This window comes from Cornus florida, unplaced genomic scaffold (genome assembly GCF_030987335.1).
Source record: "Cornus florida cultivar Cherokee Brave unplaced genomic scaffold, ASM3098733v1 CherokeeBrave_3.0.0_Hap2_Chr05, whole genome shotgun sequence".
Taxonomy (NCBI): Eukaryota; Viridiplantae; Streptophyta; class Magnoliopsida; order Cornales; family Cornaceae; genus Cornus; species Cornus florida.
This window is the reverse complement of record NW_026775575.1, coordinates 37,057,251-37,079,022: the sequence shown is the minus strand read 5'-3', so window position 1 is coordinate 37,079,022 and position 21,772 is coordinate 37,057,251. Positions and strand designations below refer to the sequence as shown.

At 33.8% G+C, this 21,772-nt stretch overlaps 5 non-coding genes and 4 pseudogenes across 5 annotated transcripts; 3 read left to right on the top strand and 6 right to left on the bottom strand.

The window, feature by feature from the left end:
- The first annotated feature begins 1,729 nt into the window (after nucleotides 1-1,729).
- Nucleotides 1,730-4,770, top strand: LOC132309151 (GPI mannosyltransferase 1-like; annotated as a pseudogene).
- LOC132310575 (U4 spliceosomal RNA) lies at nucleotides 3,624-3,809 on the bottom strand (annotated as a pseudogene).
- A 486-nt stretch (nucleotides 4,771-5,256) lies between the features above and the next one.
- On the bottom strand, nucleotides 5,257-5,408 carry LOC132310570 (U4 spliceosomal RNA). Its single transcript, XR_009482638.1, has one exon. It is a non-coding gene; the product is annotated as a U4 spliceosomal RNA (small nuclear RNA).
- On the top strand, nucleotides 5,295-11,863 carry LOC132309150 (GPI mannosyltransferase 1-like; annotated as a pseudogene).
- Nucleotides 10,801-10,956, bottom strand: LOC132310572 (U4 spliceosomal RNA). Its single transcript, XR_009482639.1, has one exon. It is a non-coding gene; the product is annotated as a U4 spliceosomal RNA (small nuclear RNA).
- Nucleotides 11,864-12,325: 462 nt separating the features above from the next.
- LOC132310556 (U4 spliceosomal RNA) lies at nucleotides 12,326-12,481 on the bottom strand. The gene has a single exon (XR_009482626.1). It is a non-coding gene; the product is annotated as a U4 spliceosomal RNA (small nuclear RNA).
- A 3,524-nt stretch (nucleotides 12,482-16,005) lies between these two features.
- Nucleotides 16,006-18,924, top strand: LOC132309149 (GPI mannosyltransferase 1-like; annotated as a pseudogene).
- LOC132310559 (U4 spliceosomal RNA) lies at nucleotides 17,878-18,033 on the bottom strand. Its single transcript, XR_009482629.1, has one exon. It is a non-coding gene; the product is annotated as a U4 spliceosomal RNA (small nuclear RNA).
- Nucleotides 18,925-19,442: 518 nt separating the features above from the next.
- On the bottom strand, nucleotides 19,443-19,598 carry LOC132310557 (U4 spliceosomal RNA). The gene has a single exon (XR_009482627.1). It is a non-coding gene; the product is annotated as a U4 spliceosomal RNA (small nuclear RNA).
- Between the last annotated feature and the right edge of the window lie 2,174 nt (nucleotides 19,599-21,772).

Genomic DNA, 21,772 nt, shown 5'->3' with positions numbered 1-21,772 from the left:
ATTTATTGGAAAGTGCTACAAGTCGAGGGGGTTCTTTGATAAAAAAAAATTAGACGAGAGAGTTTACTAGAAAAGACTACAAGTCGAGAGAGGTTTTCTGAAATGATTTAGAAAATAAAAATTCAATATAGGCACTGATTATTTAATGTATATACAAATCATTAAATTAAAATTCAATATGTAGTATATATATACATACTGAATTTTTATATTTTCTAAATAATTACCTAAAACAAAATATACATACTAGTATATACATATATATAATTTCCTAAATCATTTCAGAAAATATAAAATTGAATTTTTATTTTCTAAAACATTTCAGAAAATAATTTGTGATGGTTGCTATTTAGTGCTCACATGCCCAACGCAAACTCTATTTCAACTCCTCTTCATTTGTCAGTCTTAATTTTGCTTTTATTGGTGTCAGTTGCCATGGCTATTACTATTTAGTGCTCACATGCCCCAACACTAACTCTGTTGCAACTCTTCATTGGTCACAATTTGGACCAAATGGGAATCCCCATTCCTCTTTTCAAACCCAATTATTGCTTCAATTTGGGACCCAACAATTGATGTGTGTCTTTCAACTTTTTTGAATTTTTGGATAGTTGAATTCTTTGCATGCCACCAATCATTCCTTCAAATATCAATGGGTATTTTTGCCTATACATTATGTCACGCTTCAATTTTTGATATTTTTTTATATTATAATCTTATCTAATTCTAGAACAACATAATGTAAGGGGGCCAAGCCTAGAACTCTTGCAATGGAAAATGTGATGCATGAATATCTTAAATTTTTTATCTTGACATTGTAGTGTCCAGTAATGCACCACCACGCACATGCGATACTTATGTTGCACGTGCTCTAGGCAATTATCGAATTTTTTTTTTAGAATGATGAAAATTTTACCCTCCACAATTTACAAATGAGATATTCCACTCTGTATTGAATTTTATACTTTACATATACATGAATCAAAGACAATAGTCGTAAAATTTCGCACAAAGGTAAATATAGGCACTGTTTTTTTTTCCCCCCCTGCTTTTCTATTATTGAATCGATATTTATGCTCTTAATTCTTCAATTAGAACCTTCAATTAATGCAGAGTCGTAAATTACGGTGGTGGACCAAATCTACATCCATTGAGAACTTGTCTCCTTACACAACACACTAATTTTGAAGCCGGTCCATTAACTATTTGATTGAATGTCTCAACTAAACTGTTGTTTCTACACTGTCCTGGCCGGAATCAGAAATGCTGAATGGATACTTGGCATTACAGGCTTTATCTCATAAAGCAGAAAACTCAAGTCCAATTCGGATTCCAGGACAGAGTAACACCTTCATCATTTACCGGGGGAAAAAAAAAAAACATCTTCATCCATATCAATCGACCGACTTCTCCTTGTTCATGGTGTGTTCCTCATGTTGATCGTCTCAAGTTGACCATTTGGTTGTCAATGCATCCTATTGTGGCCTACAGGTATAGGTCATATCCTTCATCAAACTTTGGTGTGATGTGCTTTTCGTAGTTTATATATCAAGGGAATGCATCCATATCATTGTTTTCCAATTATATGATATCGTGTGTCCGACTTGTTATCTGTCCCTTCTGGTTTGGAATCAAATATTGAGCTATCATAATGGATGGCAAGGGCTCAAAGCAAATTCTGTTGAATGATTGAGAAGTGATTTTAGCATTTTTATCTATATGAAGTTATATGGAACAACTTCTCATTCCTCTGAACCAGCATGATATTCAAGATGCAATAGAATTTACCGTATGGGTTTTCTATTTTCTTGAAGTTTCATTGAAATTTCGATCCCTACTTCTTTTCTCTGCGATTCTTCGACACTTTTTAATTCTTTATGGTGTTTTCTTGTACTGCTTCTTTGATGGCCTCTGGAAAGACCCCATACAAACTTTCTACATATCGGTACTCGCCATTGATTGCATTTCTTCTTATTCCAAATTGAATAATCCATCGCTCCTGGGGGAATTTTCTGTTTTCTGCTTCTGGTATGGTATTTCATGGTATGTATTGATTTTGTTTATTTGAAGAAATGAAAAAAATGTTTTCTTGCATGATTTGTTAACTTTGTTTGATAGGCTTGTTTAAAGTAGTAAAATTGTGAAGTACTGTACACATGCTCTCAGTGCACTTGGAATATGGAAGTATTTAAGGTTCAGTTAAGAATACTAGGCTTCTCTCCATTATGACTTGGATGGAGTGTAAGCTTTATTTTGTTCAATGGTGTTTGTTATCATTTAGTGACTCTCATTTGTGATACTGAGACATGGAAAGTAAGGTTTAGCAAGGTACAAGTTTTAAACATTGTCTAGTTAAAGCACCAAATACAGGTAATAATTTAGAAGCTGCATTGGTATGGGCTTGTTGTCCATTTGAGAATCTACCCTATGATCTATGCACTTCCTATCATCTTAGTTCTTGATCCTTGCCAGTTCCAATCTATTCAGAATTATGTTCGGACTGATCTCTTTTTTTCTTTCTATATGGTTGGGAGTTCTTGCATGAGGCCCTGCTATTCCATCTTACGCGTACAGATCCAAGGCACAACTTTTCCATATATTTTTATCACATCTATCTAAACTACGACCTTGAGTTTTCAATCTTAGAGAAACTCATCTCTTTTCTGCCTCAAATTATTGTTTAGCTAGTTCTCATTTTCCGCTTCACTCAGGATTTGCCATTCTGTTTCTTTGTGGTGACGGTAGCATTTAATAAGGTTTGTGAATTTAACCTGGTGCCTTGTACTGTCACTGAAATTGAAATCTCTTTTGAATAATGAAATCTGGAGCAAGCTCGGATGAATCTTAGTGGTTGCCTTCTAATTTGACAGCGCAGTACTTTGTGTGGTTCTTCTCTGCCTGTAGCCTCTAGTACTGCCACGGTGCCATCATATCAAGCTTAAATGGGAAGGCTTGTCCTATGTTTTATTATGTGTGGGAGCATAGACTCAGTGATTGATGTAGGGTTATCTGCTAGAATTCAAAGGCAAGCAAGTCTTTCTTCAGCTTTGTTTTATGGCTTTTTCACGAGTTCACTTGACTTATAGTAGGAGGAATCTGACTGAATTTATTGGTGTCTGGCTCCGGGAATTGTTTGATCAGAAGTTGAGCATTCGAAGTGGGGACAAAATATATATTGGGTGTGTTTTGGTTGAGTTAACTAAAGTTTGTTTCTTGGAATTTTCGGGCAATTACCCAAGAAGCGAACCCTTTCAAAAATTCTCGATGGACGGGCCGAAAGCAGTCCAAGGGAGCGAAAGAAAAAGGAAGGGTTTTTCCGTTGTGCTATTTTTATACGTATAACTTTACACTTTTCCGATGTGGGACTTAGTAGCATAAGTGATATCTATCTTAGTTAATTCTCTCTTGTTTAAGTAGGTGATAGCTTATTCAATCAAATCCAGGGTTCATCCTCAATTCTACACACAAGACCAATTCTACATATAGTTGATACCATGAATGTTTGTTCTTGTGGTTTCGGGAACATTTTGCCACAAGAAGTTAGATTAGTAGTTTGTTTGCCACAAGAAGTTAGATAGAAGTTTGTGGGTTTGAAACTAAAATTTGGAACTCGGAATTGTGGGGCTCTACCCAAGAAGGGAGCCCTTCAAAAAATTCTCGATGGCCAGGCGGAACCCAAGCCAAAGAGAGCAATAAAAAGGGAAACCCAAGCCAAAGAGAGCAATAAAAAGGGAAGTAGTTTTCAACCAGCAATTGACGCGCCTCCGTTAACACCTCATAAGCCGCGTCATTGCCCCAAGCGCAATGATACCTTTTTTGAGTTGTCTACATATTGTTTTTTTAATTATAAATTTTTCATCAACTTCTTACACTTTTTCGATGTGGGACTTTTATAATTTTCTCAATTAATTCCTAATTCCAAACCAACTCTGCACAACCCTTTTGGTAAGTTTACAATAGGTTCTTAATTCTCTCCTTGAATCAAATTAGATTCTTTTATTTAATTTAGCTATAACAAACTGTGCCCCAAATTATAAATTTCAAACATATGCTGAAGATTTTCAACTCTAAAAATTATTAATTAGACTATTATTTGTTTCAAAGGTTTTGTCCTAGGAAGCAACTTTCCTGTGAGGAGTGCTACTTTTGTAATACATCCAAGTGGGCCGAGCTGACCCAAAAGGCTACTGCTATTCCATCTTACGCCTACAGATCCAAGATACAACTTTTCCATATATTTTTATCATATCTATCTACACAACTGTCCACTTCGCTCAGGATTTGCCATTCTGTTTCTTTGTGCAGACAGCAGCATATGTAGCATTTAATAAGGTTTGTGAATTTAACCTAGTGCCTTATACTGTCTTTTAAATAATAAAATCTGGAGCGAGCTCGGATGAATCTTAGTGTTTTATTGGCCTATTATTTTGGCAGGTCGTCGCAGTGCAGTACTTTGTGTGGTTCTTCTGCCTGTTGCCTTTGGTACTGCCATGGTGCCATATCAAGCTTAAATGGGAAGGCTTGTCCTATGGTTTATTATGGATGGGAGCACAAACTCATTGGTTGTTGTAGGGTTATCTGCTTGAATTCGAAGGCAAGCAAGTCTTGCTTCAGCTTTGTTTGATGGCTTTTTCTCAAGTTCACTTGACTTATAGCAGGAGGAATCTGACTGAATTTATTGGTGTCCGGCTCCGGAATTGTTTGATCAGAAGTCGAGCATTCGAAGTGGGGACAAAATATATATTGGGTGTGTGTTTTTGCTTGAACTAAAGTTTGTTCCTTGGAATATTAGGGCATTACACAAGAAGGGAACCCTTCCAAAAATTCTCGATGGCCGGGGCTGAAACCAGGCCAAGGGATTGAAAGAAAAAGGAAGGGTTTTGCCCAATTAGGGAGCCACGACCTGCTTCATTGTCTCAAGCTTGTCACATATTGTGCTATTTTTATGGGTATAACGTTACAATTTTCCGATGTGGGACTCATGTAGCATAAATGCTACCTATCTGAGTTCATAATCATCAAACAAGTATAATTCTCACTTCGTTTAAAGTATATATACTTCTTATTATAGATGTCTGGCTTATATTCATTCAAATCCAGGGTTCATTCAACCTCAATTCTACACACAAGACCAACCATGAGTGTTGGTTCTTGTGGGTTCGGGATCCTCTCCAATGGGATGGCATTTAGCCACTAGAAGTTATTAGATCAAAAGTTTGTGGGTGTGAAACTAAAATTTGAAACTCGGAATTTTAGGGCTCTACCCAAAAAGGGAGCCCTTCCAAAAATTCTCGATGGCCGGGCAGAACCCAGGCGAGAGCAATAAAAAGGGAAATAGTTTTCAACCAGTAATTGAAGCGCCTCGGTTAGAACCTCATGAGCTGCGTCATTGCCCCAAGCGCAATGATACTTTTTATGAGTTGCCTACGTATTGCTTTTATAATCATATTTTTACATCAACTTCTTACACTTTTTCGATGTGGGACTATGTCTTTTATAATTTTCTCAATTAATTCCTTATTCCAAATCAACTCTACACAACCCTTTTGGTAAGTTTACAATAGGTTCTTAATTCTCTCCATTAATCAAATTAGAATCTTTTATTTAATTTAGCTATACCAAACTGTGCCCGAAATTATAAATTTCAAACATATGCTGAAGATTTTCAACTCTAAAAATTATGAATTAGACAATTCTTGTTTCAAAGGCTTTGTCCTAGGAAGCAACTTTCCTGTGTGGAGTGCTACTTTTGTAATACATCCAAGTGGGCCGAGCTGACCCCAAAAAACGTGTGTTTGATTAGGAATGTATTTTACCATCATCTCTCAATTTTGTCTAATTTCAATTTTAGGATCCTAATTCGGTGCTCTAAAAATAGACTTATGAGCAAATAAATTTATATCGTCATTTGTTTGATTAAGAGAATGTGTTTCAATCCAATAACTAAGAAATCAATTTAATGTTACTTTTTATATTTAAGGACTAAGACTATAAAACCCTTAAGATTTACTTTATGAGCAAATAACACCCCTCTTTTTTTTTTTGGGAAGTGGTAATTAAAAAATAAATATCTTTGTGATATATTTTTAAAAATTTCAGTTTTCATATGTCCTATTACTTTAAATTTTACTTAAGTGAGGTCGTAACACATTTAATTGAATAAGCTCTTCAAACAAACACCTTAGTATCGAATGAGTACACGGTGTGCTAATTGAATGAGATATCTAAAGAAAACCTATAATTAAATTGATAAAAAAATATTGAGCAAAGTACAGAAAAACCTCATCGACTTGTAGTATTTTTCAGTAAACTCCTATTGTCTATTTTTTTAAACACATAATCCTCTCGACTTGTAGCTTTTTTTCAATAAATCACCCTTATCTAATTTTTTTACCAAAGAGCCCCCTCAACTATCTGAAGTAGAGAAAAGAATTAATGTTTGGAACAAAATGCCCTTTTATTTAAATCTTAATTCTCACGGACTTCAAAAATTCATATATCACAAACTGTACATTTAAAAATTGTAAACAATATATGCACGGAAAGTTTATGAAATAAAGATTGCAGAAATATAAGAATTGTACATCAAACCTTCATGACCAGAGAGAAATAGGCAATTTAAAAATCAACTCCAATAATCTTATTTTATTTTTAAAAAATAAAATATTCGATATATTTGCAAGAAAATTTTCAAAATTATTCATTTACATATGGAGCCGAATATATAAAAAATTTAGCTCCAACAGAGATCGATTTCATGAAATATCATATTTTGTGTTAAAGTATTTTTATTCTTTTATAGACTCGCCATTTAAAAAATAAATAAAAATGAATATTTGGTTTTTTTTTTATTTTTTATTATATGTTGTGCTCCATACGAAAATGAATAATTCTAAAAATTTTCTTGCTAATAACTTTAATATTTTATAAAAAATAAATAAAATAATATTGGTGTAATAGATTTTTATATTGTCTATTTCTCTATGGTTATGAAGTTTTGTTACAAAAAAAAGTTATATTTCTGGAATTCTTGTTTTATAAGCTTTTCGTGCTTATATTATTTGTAATATTTGGGCGGACGGTTTGTGAGATATGAATTTTTGAAGTTCAAAAAAATTACAATTTAAATAAAATGGCATTTTGGTCCAAATACCGACACTTTTACCTTCTTAGATAGTTGATGGGGGTTCTTTGGTAAAAAATTAGATAATGGGATTTATTGGAAAGTGCTACAAGTCGAGAGGGTTATTTGATAAAAAAAATTAGACGAGAGAGTTTACTAGAAAAGACTACAAGTCGAGAGAGGTTTTCTGAAATGATTTAGAAAATAAAAATTCAATATAGGCACGGGTTATTTAATGTATATATAAATCATTAAATAAAAAATCACTATGTAGTATATATATAGTGAATTTTTATATTTTCTAAATAATTTCCTAAAATAAAATATACATACTAGTATATACATATATATAATTTCCTAAATCATTTCAGAAAATATAAAATTGAATTTTTATTTTCTAAAACATTTCAGAAAATAATTTGTGATGGTTGCTATTTAGTGCTCACATGCCCAACGCAAACTCTATTCCAACTCTTCTTCATTGGTCACAGTCTTAATTTTGCTTTTATTGGTGTCAATTGCGATGGCTATTACTATTTAGTGCTCACATGCCCCAACACTAACTCTGTTGCAACTCTTCATTGGTCACAATTTGGACCAAATGGGAATCCCCAATCCTCTTTTCAAACCCAAATATTGCTTCAATTTGGGACCCAACAATTGATGTGTGTCTTTCAACTTTTTTGAATTTTTGGATAGTTGAATTCTTTGCATGCCACCAATCATTCCTTCAAATATCAATGGGTATTTTTGCCAATACATTATGTCACGCTTCAATTTTTGATATTTTTTTATATTATAATCTTATCTAATTCTAGAACAACATAATGTAATGGGGCAAGCCTAGAACTCTTGCAATGGAAAATGTGATGCATGAATATCTTAAATTTTTATCTTGACATTGTAGTGTCGAGTAATGCACCACCACGCACATGCGATACTTATGTTGCACGTGCTCTAGGCAATTATCGAATTTTTTTTTAGAATGATGAAAATTTTACCCTCCACAATTTACAAATGAGATATTCCACTCTGTATTGAATTTTATACTTTACATATACATGAATCAAAGACAATAGTCGTAAGATTTGGCACAAAGGTAAATATAGGCACTGTTTTTTTTTTCCCCCCCTGCTTTTCTATTATTGAATCGATATTTATGCTCTTAATTCTTCAATTAGAACCTTCAATTAATGCAGAGTCGTAAATTACGGTGGTGGACCAAATCTACATCCATTGAGAACTTGTCTCCTTACACAACACACTAATTTTGAAGCCGGTTCATTAACTATTTGATTGAATGTCTCAACTAAACTGTTGTTTCTACACTGTCCTGGCCGGAATCAGAAATGCTGAATGGATACTTTGCATTACAGGCTTTATCTCATAAAGCAGAAAACTCAAGTCCAATTCGGATTCCAGTACAGAGTAACACCTTCATCATTTACCGGGGGAAAAAAAAAAACACCTTCATCCATATCAATCGACCGACTTCTCCTTGTTCATGGTGTGTTCCTCATGTTGATCGTCTCAAGTTGACCATTTGGTTGTCAATGCATCCTATTGTGGCCTACAGGTATAGGTCATATCCTTCATCAAACTTTGGTGTGATGTGCTTTTCGTAGTTTATATATCAAGGGAATGCATCCATATCATTGTTTTCCAATTATATGATATCGTGTGTCCGACTTGTTATCTGTCCCTTCTGGTTTGGAATCAAATATTGAGCTATCATAATGGATGGCAAGGGCTCAAAGCAAATTCTGTTGAATGATTGAGAAGTGATTTTAGCATTTTTATCTATATGAAGTTATATGGAACAACTTCTCATTCCTCTGAACCAGCATGATATTCAAGATGCAATAGAATTTACCGTATGGGTTTTCTATTTTCTTGCAGTTTCATTGAAATTTCGATCCCTACTTCTTTTCTCTGCGATTCTTAGACACTTTTTAATTCTTTATGGTGTTTTCTTGTACTGCTTCTTTAATGGCCTCTGGAAAGACCCCATACAAACTTTCTACATATCGGTACTCGCCATTGATTGCATTTCTTCTTATGCCAAATTGAATAATCCATCGCTCCTGGGGGAATTTTCTGTTTTCTGCTTCTGGTATGGTATTTCATGGTATGGATTGATTTTGTTTATTTGAAGAAATGAAAAAAATGTTTTCTTGCATGATTTGTTAACTTTGTTTGATAGGCTTGTTTAAAGTAGTAAAATTGTGAAGTACTGTACACATGCTCTCAGTGCACTTGGAATATGGAAGTATTTAAGGTTCAGTTAAGAATACTAGGCTTCTCTCCATTATGACTTGGATGGAGTGTTAGCTTTATTTTGTTCAATGGTGTTTGTTATCATTTAGTGACTCTCATTTGTGATACGGAGACATGGAAAGTAAGGTTTAGCAAGGTACAAGTTTTAAACATTGTCTAGTTAAAGCACCAAATACAGGTAATAATTTAGAAGCTGCATTGGTATGGGCTTGTTGTCCATTTGAGAATCTACCCTATGATCTATGCACTTCCTATCATCTTAGTTCTTGATCCTTGCCAGTTCCAATCTATTCAGAATTATGTTCGGACTGATCTCTGGGGTTTTTTTTCTTTCTATATGGTTGGGAGTTCTTGCATGAGGCCCTGCTATTCCATCTTACGCGTACAGATCCAAGGCACAACTTTTCCATATATTTTTATCACATCTATCTAAACTACGACCTTGAGTTTTTAATCTTAGAGAAACTCATCTCTTTTCTGCCTCAAATTATTGTTTAGCTAGTTCTCATTTTCCGCTTCACTCAGGATTTGCCATTCTGTTTCTTTGTGGTGAATTTAACCTGGTGCCTTGTAATTCAAATCTCTTTTGAATAATGAAATCTGGAGCAAGCTCGAATGAATCTTAGTGGTTACCTTCTAATTTTACAGCGCAGTACTTTGTGTGGTTCTTCTCTGCCTGTTGCCTTTAGTACTGCCATGGTGCCATCATATCAAGCTTAAATGGGAAGGCTTGTCCTATGTTTTATTATGTATGGGAGCATAGACTCATTGATTGATGTAGGGTTATCTGCTAGAATTCAAAGGCAAGCAAGTCTTTCTTCAGCTTTGTTTTATGGCTTTTTCTCGAGTTCACTTGACTTATAGTAGGAGGAATCTGACTGAATTTATTGGTGTCTGGCTCCGGGAATTGTTTGATCAGAAGTTGAGCATTCGAAGTGGGGACAAAATATATATTGGGTGTGTTTTGCTTGAGTTAACTAAAGTTTGTTTCTTGGAATTTTCGGGCATTACCCAAGAAGCGAACCCTTGCAAAAATTCTCGATGGCCGGGCCGAAAGCAGGCCAAGGGAGCGAAAGACAAAGGAAGGGTTTTACCCTTGTGCTATTTTTATAGGTATAACTTTACACTTTTCCAATGTGGGACTTAGTAGCTTAAGTGCTATCTATCTTAGTATAATTCTCTCTTGTTTAAGTAGGTGATAGCTTATTCAATCAAATCCAGGGTTCATCCTCAATTCTACACAGAAGACCAATTCTACATATAGTTGATACCATGAATGTTTGTTCTTGTGGTTTCGGGAACATTTTGCCACAAGAAGTTAGATTAGTAGTTTGTTCGCCACAAGAAGTTAGATAGAAGTTTGTGGGTTTGAAACTAAAATTTGGAACTCGGAATTGTAGGGCTCTACCCAAGAAGGGAGCCCTTCCAAAAATTCTCGATGGTCGGGCGGAACCCAAGCCAAAGAGAGCAATAAAAAGGGAAATAGTTTTCAACCAGCAATTGACGCGACTCAGTTAAAACCTCATAAGCCGCGTCATTGCCCCAAGCGCAATGATACGTTTTTTGAGTTGTCTACATATTGTTTTTATAATTATAAACTTTTCATCAACTTCTTACACTTTTTCGATGTGGGACTTTTATAATTTTCTCAATTAATTCCTAATTCCAAACCAACTCTGCACAACCCTTTTGGTAAGTTTACAATAGGTTCTTAATTCTCTCCTTTAATCAAATTAGATTCTTTTATTTAATTTAGCTATACCAAACTGTGCCCAAAATTATAAATTTCAAACATATGCTGAAGATTTTCAACTCTAAAAATTATTAACTAGACTATTATTTGTTTCAAAGGTTTTGTCCTAGGAAGCAACTTTCCTGTGAGGAGTGCTACTTTTGTAATACATCCAAGTGGGCCAAGCTGACCCAAAAGGCTACTGCTATTCCATCTTACGCCTACAGATCCAAGATACAACTTTTCCATATATTTTTATCATATCTATCTACACAACTGTCCACTTCGCTCAGGATTTGCCATTCTGTTTCTTTGTGCAGACAGCAGCATATGTAGCATTTAATAAGGTTTGTGAATTTAACCTAGTGCCTTGTACTGTCTTTTAAATAATAAAATCTGGAGCGAGCTCGGATGAATCTTAGTGTTTTATTGGCCTATTATTTTGGCAGGTCGTCGCAGTGCAGTACTTTGTGTGGTTCTTCTGCCTGTTGCCTTTGGTACTGCCATGGTGCCATATCAAGCTTAAATGGGAAGGCTTGTCCTATGGTTTATTATGGATGGGAGCACAAACTCATTGGTTGTTGTAGGGTTATCTGCTTGAATTCGAAGGCAAGCAAGTCTTTCTTCAGCTTTGTTTTATGGCTTTTTCTCAAGTTCACTTGACTTATAGCAGGAGGAATCTGACTGAATTTATTGGTGTCCGGCTCCGGAATTGTTTGATCAGAAGTTGAGCATTCGAAGTGGGGACAAAATATATATTGGGTGTGTGTTTTTGCTTGAACTAAAGTTTGTTCCTTGGAATATTAGGGCATTACACAAGAAGGGAACCCTTCCAAAAATTCTCATGGCCGGGGCTGAAACCAGGCCAAGGGATTGAAAGAAAAAGGAAGGGTTTTGCCCAATTAGGGAGCCACGACCTGCTTCATTGTCTCAAGCTTGTCACATATCGTGCTATTTTTATAGGTATAATTCTCACTTCGTTTTAAGTATATATACTTCTTATTATAGATGTCTGGCTTATATTCATTCAAATCCAGGGTTCATTCAACCTCAATTCTACACACAAGACCAACCATGAGTGTTGGTTCTTGTGGGTTCGGGATCCTCTCCAATGGGATGGCATTTAGCCACTAGAAGTTATTAGATCAAAAGTTTGTGGGTGTGAAACTAAAATTTGAAACTCGGAATTTTAGGGCTCTACCCAAAAAGGGAGCCCTTCCAAAAATTCTCGATGGCCGGGCAGAACCCAGGCCAAAGAGAGCAATAAAAAGGGAAATAGTTTTCAACCAGCAATTGACGCGCCTCGGTTAGAACCTCATGAGCTGCGTCATTGCCCCAAGCGCAATGATACTTTTTATGAGTTGCCTACGTATTGCGTTTATAATCATATTTTTACATCAACTTCTTACACTTTTTCGATGTGGGACTATGTCTTTTATAATTTTCTCAATTAATTCCTTATTCCAAACCAACTCTACACAACCCTTTTGGTAAGTTTACAATAGGTTCTTAATTCTCTCCATTAATCAAATTAGAATCTTTTATTTAATTTAGCTATACCAAACTGTGCCCGAAATTATAAATTTCAAACATATGCTGAAGATTTTCAACTCTAAAAATTATGAATTAGACAATTCTTGTTTCAAAGGCTTTGTCCTAGGAAGCAATTTTCCTGTGTGGAGTGCTACTTTCGTAATACATCCAAGTGGGCCGAGCTGACCCCAAAAAACGTGTGTTTGATTAGGAATGTATTTTACAATCATCTCTCAATTTTGCCTAATTTCAATTTTAGGATCCTAATTCGGTGCTCTAAAAATAGACTTATGAGCAAATAAATTTATATCGTCATTTGTTTGATTAAGAGATTGTGTTTCAATCCAATAACTAAGAATTTAATTTAATGTTACTTTTTATATTTAAGGACTAAGACTATAAAACCCTTAAGATTTACTTTATGAGCAAATAACACCCATCTTTTTTTTTTTGGGAAGTGGTAATTAAAAAATAAATATCTTTGTAATATATTTTTAAAAATTTCAGTTTTCATATGTCCTATTACTTTAAATTTTAAGTGAGGTCGTAACACATTTAATTGAATAAGCTCTTCAAACAAACACCTTAGTATCGAATGAGTACCCGGTGTGCTAATTGAATGAGATATCTAAAGAAAACCTATAATTAAATTGATAAAAAAATATTGAGCAAAGTACAGAAAAACCTCATCGACTTGTAGTATTTTTCAGTAAACCCTTATTGTCTATTTTTTTAAACACATAATCCCCTCGACTTGTAGCTTTTTTTCAATAAATCTCTCTTATCTAATTTTTTTACCAAAGAACCCCCTCAACTATCTGAAGTGGAGAAAAGAATTAATGTTTGGACAAAAATGCCCTTTTATTTAAATCTTAATTCTCACAGACTTCAAAAATTCATATATCACAAACTGTACATTTAAAAATTGTAAATAATATATGCACGGAAAGCTTATGAAATAAAGATTGCAGAAATATAAGAATTGTACATCAAACCTTCATGACCAGAGAGAAATAGGCAATTTAAAAGTCAACTCCAATAATCTTATTTTATTTTTAAAAAATAAAATATTCGATATATTTGCAAGAAAATTTTCAAAATTATTCATTTACATATGGAGCCGAATATATAAAAAATTTAGTTCCAACAGAGATTGATTTCATGAAATATCATATTTTGTGTTAAAGTATTTTTATTCTTTTATAGACTCACCATTTAAAAAATAAATAAAAATGAATATTCGGTTTATTTTTTAACTTTTATTATATGTTGTGCTCCATATGAAAATGAATAATTCTAAAAATTTTCTTGGTAATAACTTTAATATTTTATAAAAAATAAATAAAATAATATTGCTGTAATAGATTTTTATATTGTCTATTTCTCTATGGTTATGAAGTTTTGTTACAAAAAAAAGTTATATTTCTGGAATTCTTGTTTTATAAGCATTTCGTGCATATATTATTTGTAATATTTGGGCGTACGGTTTGTGAGATATGAATTTTTGAAGTTCAAAAAAATTACAATTTAAATAAAATGACATTTTGGTCCAAATACCGACACTTTTACCCCCTTAGATAGTTGATGGGGGTTCTTTGGTAAAAAATTAGATAATGGGATTTATTGGAAAGTGCTACAAGTCGAGGGGTTATTTGATAAAAAAAATTAGACGAGAGAGTTTACTAGAAAAGACTACAAGTCGAGAGAGGTTTTCTGAAATGATTTAGAAAATAAAAATTCAATATAGGCACGGGTTATTTAATGTATATATAAATCATTAAATAAAAAATCACTATGTAGTATATATATAGTGAATTTTTATATTTTCTAAATAACTTCCTAAAACAAAATATACATACTAGTATATACATATATATAATTTCCTAAATCATTTCAGAAAACTTAAAATTGAATTTTTATTTTCTAAAACATTTCAGAAAATAATTTGTGATGGTTGCTATTCAGTGCTCACATGCCCAACGCAAACTCTATTCCAACTCTTCTTCATTGGCTCAGTCTTAATTTTGCTTTTATTGGTGTCAATTGCGATTGCTATTACTATTTAGTGCTCACATGCCCCAACACTAACCCTGTTTCAACTCTTCATTGGTCACAATTTGGACCAAATGGGAATCCCCATTCCTCTTTTCAAACCCAATTATTGCTTCAATTTGGGACCCAACAATTGATGTGTGTCTTTCAACTTTTTTGAATTTTTGGATAGTTGAATTCTTTGCATGCCACCAATCATTCCTTCAAATATCAATGGATATTTTTGCCTATACATTATGTCACGCTTCAATTTTTGATATTTTTTTATATTATAATCTTATCTAATTCTAGAACAACATAATGTAATGGGGCCAAGCCTAGAACTCTTGCACTGGAAAATGTGATGCATGAATATCTTAAATTTTTTATCTTGACATTGTAGTGTCGAGTAATGCACCACCACGCACATGCGATACTTATGTTGCACGTGCTCTAGGCAATTATCGAATTTTTTTTAGAATGATGAAAATTTTACCCTCCACAATTTACAAATGAGATATTCTACTCCGTATTGAATTTTATACTTTACATATACATGAATCAAAGACAATAGTCGTAAGATTTGGCACAAAGGTAAATATAGGCACTGTTTTTTTTTTCCCCCCCTGCTTTTCTATTATTGAATCGATATTTATGCTCTTAATTCTTCAATTAGAACCTTCAATTAATGCAGAGTCGTAAATTACGGTGGTGGACCAAATCTACATCCATTGAGAACTTGTCTCCTTACACAACACACTAATTTTGAAGCCGGTCCATTAACTATTTGATTGAATGTCTCAACTAAACTGTTGTTTCTACACTGTCCTGGCCGGAATCAGAAATGCTGAATGGATACTTTGCATTACAGGCTTTATCTCATAAAGCAGAAAACTCAAGTCCAATTCGGATTCCAGGACAGAGTAACACCTTCATCATTTACCGGGGGAAAAAAAAAAACACCTTCATCCATATCAATCGACCGACTTCTCCTTGTTCATGGTGTGTTCCTCATGTTGATCGTCTCAAGTTGACCATTTGGTTGTCAATGCATCCTATTGTGGCCTACAGGTATAGGTCATATCCTTCATCAAACTTTGGTGTGATGTGCTTTTCGTAGTTTATATATCAAGGGAATGCATCCATATCATTGTTTTCCAATTATATGATATCGTGTGTCCGACTTGTTATCTGTCCCTTCTGGTTTGGAATCAAATATTGAGCTATCATAATGGATGGCTAGGGCTCAAAGCAAATTCTGTTGAATGATTGAGAAGTGATTTTAGCATTTTTATCTATATGAAGTTATATGGAACAACTTCTCATTCCTCTGAACCAGCATGATATTCAAGATGCAATAGAATTTACCGTATGGGTTTTCTATTTTCTTGCAGTTTCATTGAAATTTCGATCCCTACTTCTCTTCTCTGCGATTCTTCGACACTTTTTAATTCTTTATGGTGTTTTCTTGTACTGCTTCTTTTATGGACTCTGGAAAGACCCCATACAAAATTTCTACATATCGGTACTCGCCATTGATTGCATTTCTTCTTATGCCAAATTGAATAATCCATCGCTCCTGGGGGAATTTTCTGTTTTCTGCTTCTGGTATGGTATTTCATGGTATGTATTGATTTTGTTTATTTGAAGAAATGAAAAAAATGTTTTCTTGCATGATTTGTTAACTTTGTTTGATAGGCTTGTTTAAAGTAGTAAAATTGTGAAGTACTGTACACATGCTCTCAGTGCACTTGGAATATGGAAGTATTTAAGGTTCAGTTAAGAATACTAGGCTTCTCTCCATTATGACTTGGATGGAGTGTAAGCTTTATTTTGTTCAATGGTGTTTGTTATCATTTAGTGACTCTCATTTGTGATACTGAGACATGGAAAGTAAGGTTTAGCAAGGTACAAGTTTTAAACATTGTCTAGTTAAAGCACCAAATACAGGTAATAATTTAGAAGCTGCATTGGTAAGGGCTTGTTGTCCATTTGAGAATCTACCCTATGATCTATGCACTTCCTATCATCTTAGTTCTTGATCCTTGCCAGTTCCAATCTATTCAGAATTATGTTCGGACTGATCTCTGGGGTTTTTTTTCTTTCTATATGGTTGGGAGTTCTTGCATGAGGCCCTGCTATTCCATCTTATGCGTACAGATCCAAGGCACAACTTTTCCATATATTTTTATCACATCTATCTAAACTACGACCTTGAGTTTTCAATCTTAGAGAAACTCATCTCTTTTCTGCCTCAAATTATTGTTTAGCTAGTTCTCATTTTCCGCTTCACTCAGGATTTGCCATTCTGTTTCTTTGTGGTGACAGTAGCATTTAATAAGGTTTGTGAATTTAACCTGGTGCCTTGTAATTGAAATCTCTTTTGGATAATGAAATCTGGAGCAAGCTCGAATGAATCTTAGTGGTTGCCTTCTAATTTTACAGCGCAGTACTTTGTGTGGTTCTTCTCTGCCTGTTGCCTTTAGTACTGCCATGGTGCCATCATATCAAGCTTAAATGGGAAGGCTTGTCCTATGTTTTATTATGTGTGGGAGCATAGACTCATTGATTGATGTAGGGTTATCCGCTAGAATTCAAAGGCAAGCAAGTCTTTCTTCAGCTTTATTTTATGGCTTTTTCACGAGTTCACTTGACTTATAGTAGGAGGAATCTGACTGAATTTATTGGTGTCTGGCTCTGGGAATTGTTTGATCAGAAGTTGAGCATTCAAAGTGGGGACAAAATATATATTGGGTGTGTGTTTTTGGTTGAGTTAACTAAAGTTTGTTTCTTGGAATTTTCGGGCATTACCCAAGAAGGAACCCTTTCAAAAATTCCCGATGGCTGGGCCGAAAGCAGGCCAAGGGAGCGAAAGAAAAAGGAAGGGTTTTTCCCTTGTGCTATTTTTATAGGTATAACTTTACACTTTTCCGATGTGGGACTTAGTAGCATAAGTGCTATCTATCTTAGTATACTTCTCTCTTGTTTAAGTAGGTGATGGCTTATTCAATCAAATCCAGGGTTCATCCTCAATTCTACACAAGACCAATTCTACATATAGTTGATACCATGAATGTTTGTTCTTGTGGTTTCGGGTTCCTCTCCATGGGACATTTTGCCACAAGAAGTTAGATCAGAAGTATGTGGGTTTGAAACTAAAATTTGGAACTCGGAATTGTAGGGCTCTACCCAAGAAGGGAGCCCTTCCAAAAATTCTCGATGGCCGGGCGGAACCCGGGCCAAAGAGAGCAATAAAAAGGGAAATAGTTTTCAACCAGCAATTGACGCGCCTCGGTTAGAACCTCATGAGCTGCGTCATTGCCCCAAGCGCAATGATACTTTTTATGAGTTGCCTACGTATTGCTTTTATAATTATAATTTTTTCATCAACTTCTTACACTTTTTCGATGTGGGACTTTTATAATTTTCTCAATTAATTCCTAATTCCAAACCAACTCTGCACAACCCTTTTGGTAAGTTTACAATAGGTTCTTAATTCTCTCCGTTAATCAAATTAGATTCTTTTATTTAATTTAGCTATATCAAACTGTGCCCGAAATTATAAATTTCAAACATATGCTGAAGATTTTCAACTCTAAAAATTATTAATTAGACTATTATTTGTTTCAAAAGTTTTGTCCTAGGAAGCAACTTTCCTGTGAGGAGTGCTACTTTTGTAATACATCCAAGTGGGCCGAGCTGACCCAAAAGGCTACTGCTATTCCATCTTACGCCTACAGATCCAAGATACAACTTTTCCTTATATTTTTATCATATCTATCTACACAACAACTGTCCACTTCGCTCAGGATTTGCCATTCTGTTTCTTTATGCAGACTGCAGCATATGTAGCATTTAATAAGGTTTGTGAATTTAACCTAGTGCCTTGTACTGTCTTTTAAATAATGAAATCTGGAGCGAGCTCGGATGAATCTTAGTGTTTTATTGGCCTATTATTTTGGCAGGTCGTCGCAGTGCATTACTTTGTGTGGTTCTTCTGCCATGGTGCCATATCAAGCTTAAATGGGAAGGCTTGTCCTTTGGTTTATTATGGATGGGAGCACAAACTCATTGGTTGTTGTAGGGTTATCTTCTTGAATTTGAAGGCAAGCAAGTCTTTCTTCAGCTTTGTTTTATGGCTTTTTCTCAAGTTCACTTGACTTATAGCTGGAGGAATCTGACTGAATTTATTGGTGTCCGGCTCCGGAATTGTTTGATCAGAAGTTGAGCATTCGAAGTGGGGACAAAATATATATTGGGTGTGTTTTTGCTTGAACTAAAGTTTGTTCCTTGGAATATTACCCTTCCAAAAATTCTCAATGGCCGGGGCTGAAACCAGGCCAAGGGATTGAAAGAAGAAGGAAGGGTTTTGCCCAATTAGGGAGCCACGACCTGCTTCATTGTCGCAAGCTTGTCACATATCGTGCTACTTTTATAGGTATAACATTACAATTTTCCGATGTGGAACTTATGTAGCATAAGTGCTACCTATCTGAGTTCTAATCATCAAACAAGTAGTATAATTCTCACTTCGTTTTAAGTATATATACTTCTTATTATAGATGTCTGGCTTATATTCAATCAAATCCAGGGTTCATTCAACCTCAATTCTACACACAAGACCAACCATGAGTGTTTGTTCTTGTGGTTTCGGGATCCTCTCCAGTGGGATGCATTTAGCCACTGGAAGTTATTAGATCAAAAGTTTGTGGGTGTGAAACTAAAATTTGAAACTCGGAATTGTAGGGCTTTACCCAAAAAGGGAGCCCTTCCAAAAATTCTCGATGGCCGGGCGGAACCCAGGCCAAAGAGAGCAATAAAAAGGGAAATAGTTTTCAACCAGCAATTGACGCGCCTCGGTTAGAACCTCATGAGCTGCGTCATTGCCCCAAGCGCAATGATACTTCTTATGAGTTGCCTACGTATTGTTTTTATAATTATAATTTTTTCATCAACTTCTTACACTTTTTCGATGTGGGACTATGTCTTTTATAATTTTCTTAATTAATTCCAATTTCCAAACCAACTCTACACAACCCTTTTGGTAAGTTTACAATAGGTTCTTAATTCTCTCCTTAATCAAATTGGAATCTTTTATTTAATTTAGCTATACCAAACTGTGCCCAAAATTATAAATTTCAAACATATGCTGAAGATTTTCAACTCTAAAAATTGTTAATTAGACTATTCTTTGTTTCAAAGGCTTTGTCCTAGGAAGCAACTTTCCTGTGAGGAGTGCTACTTTTGTAATACATCCAAGTGGGCCGAGCTGACACAAAAAAACGTGTGTTTGATTAGGAATGTATTTTACCATCATCTCTCAATTTTCTCTAATTTCAATTTTAGGATCCTAATTCGGTGCTCTAAAAATAGACTTCTGAGCAAATAAATTTATATCGTCATTTTGTTTGATTAAGAGATTGTGTTTCAATCAATTACTAAGAATTCAATTTAATGTTACTTTTTATATTCAAGGACTAAGACTATAACACCCTTAAGATTTACTTTATGAGCAAATAACACCCATCTTTTTTTTTGGAAGTGGTAATGAAAAAATAAATGTCTTTGTGATATATTTTTAAAAATTTCAGTTTTCATATGTCCTTACTTTAAATTTTACTTAAGTGAGGTCGTAACACATTTAATTGAATAAGCTCTTCAAACAAACACCTTAGTATTGAATGAGTACACGGTGTGCTAATTGAATGAGATATCTAAAAGAAAACCTATAATTAAATTGATAAAAAAAATATTGGGCAAAGTACAGAAAACCCCATCGACTTGTAGCATTTTCCGTAAACCCCTATTGTCTATTTTTTTTAAACACATAATCCCCTCGACTTATAGCTTTTTTTCAATAAATCTCTCTTATCTAATTTTTTACCAAAGAACCCCCTCAACTATCTGAAGGGGGTAAAAGAATTAATGTTCTGACCAAAATGTCATTTTATTTAAATTTTAATTCTCACAGACTTCAAAAATTCATATATCACAAACTGTACATTTAAAAATTGTAAATAATATATGCACGGAAAGTTTATGAAATAAGGATTGCAGAAATATAAGAATTGTACATCAAACCTTCGTGACCAGAGAGAAATAGGCAATTTAAAAATCAACTCCAACAATCTTATTTTATTTTTAAAAAATAAAATATTCGATATATTTGCAAGAAAATTTTCAGAATTATTCATTTAAATATGGAGCCGAATATATAAAAAATTTAGTCCCAACAAAGATCGATTTCATGAAATATCATATTTTGTGTCAAAGTATTTTTATTCTTTTAAAGACTCACCATTTAAAAAATAAATAAAAATGAATATTCGGTTTTTTTTATTTTTCATTTTTTATTTTTTTTTTATATATATGTTGTGCTCTATATGAAAATGAATAATTCTAAAAAATTTCTTAGTAATAACTTGAATATTTTATAAAAAATAAATAAAATAATATTGCCGTAATAATTTTTTATATTGTCTATTTCTCTTTGGTTATGAAGTTTTGTTACAAAAAATTTATATTTTTGGAATTCTTGTTTTATAAGCTTTTCGTACATATATTATTTGTAATATTTGGGCGTACGGTTTGTGAGATATGAATTTTTGAAGTTTGAAAAAATTACAATTTAAATAAAATGACATTTTGGTCCAAATACCGACACTTTTGCCTCCTTAGATAGTTGATGGGGGTTCTTTGGTAAAAAATTAGATAATGGGATTTATTGGAAAGTGCTACAAGTCGAGGGGGTTCTTTGATAAAAAAAAATTAGACGAGAGAGTTTACTAGAAAAGACTACAAGTCGAGAGAGGTTTTCTGAAATGATTTAGAAAATAAAAATTCAATATAGGCACTGATTATTTAATGTATATACAAATCATTAAATTAAAATTCAATATGTAGTATATATATACATACTGAATTTTTATATTTTCTAAATAATTACCTAAAACAAAATATACATACTAGTATATACATATATATAATTTCCTAAATCATTTCAGAAAATATAAAATTGAATTTTTATTTTCTAAAACATTTCAGAAAATAATTTGTGATGGTTGCTATTTAGTGCT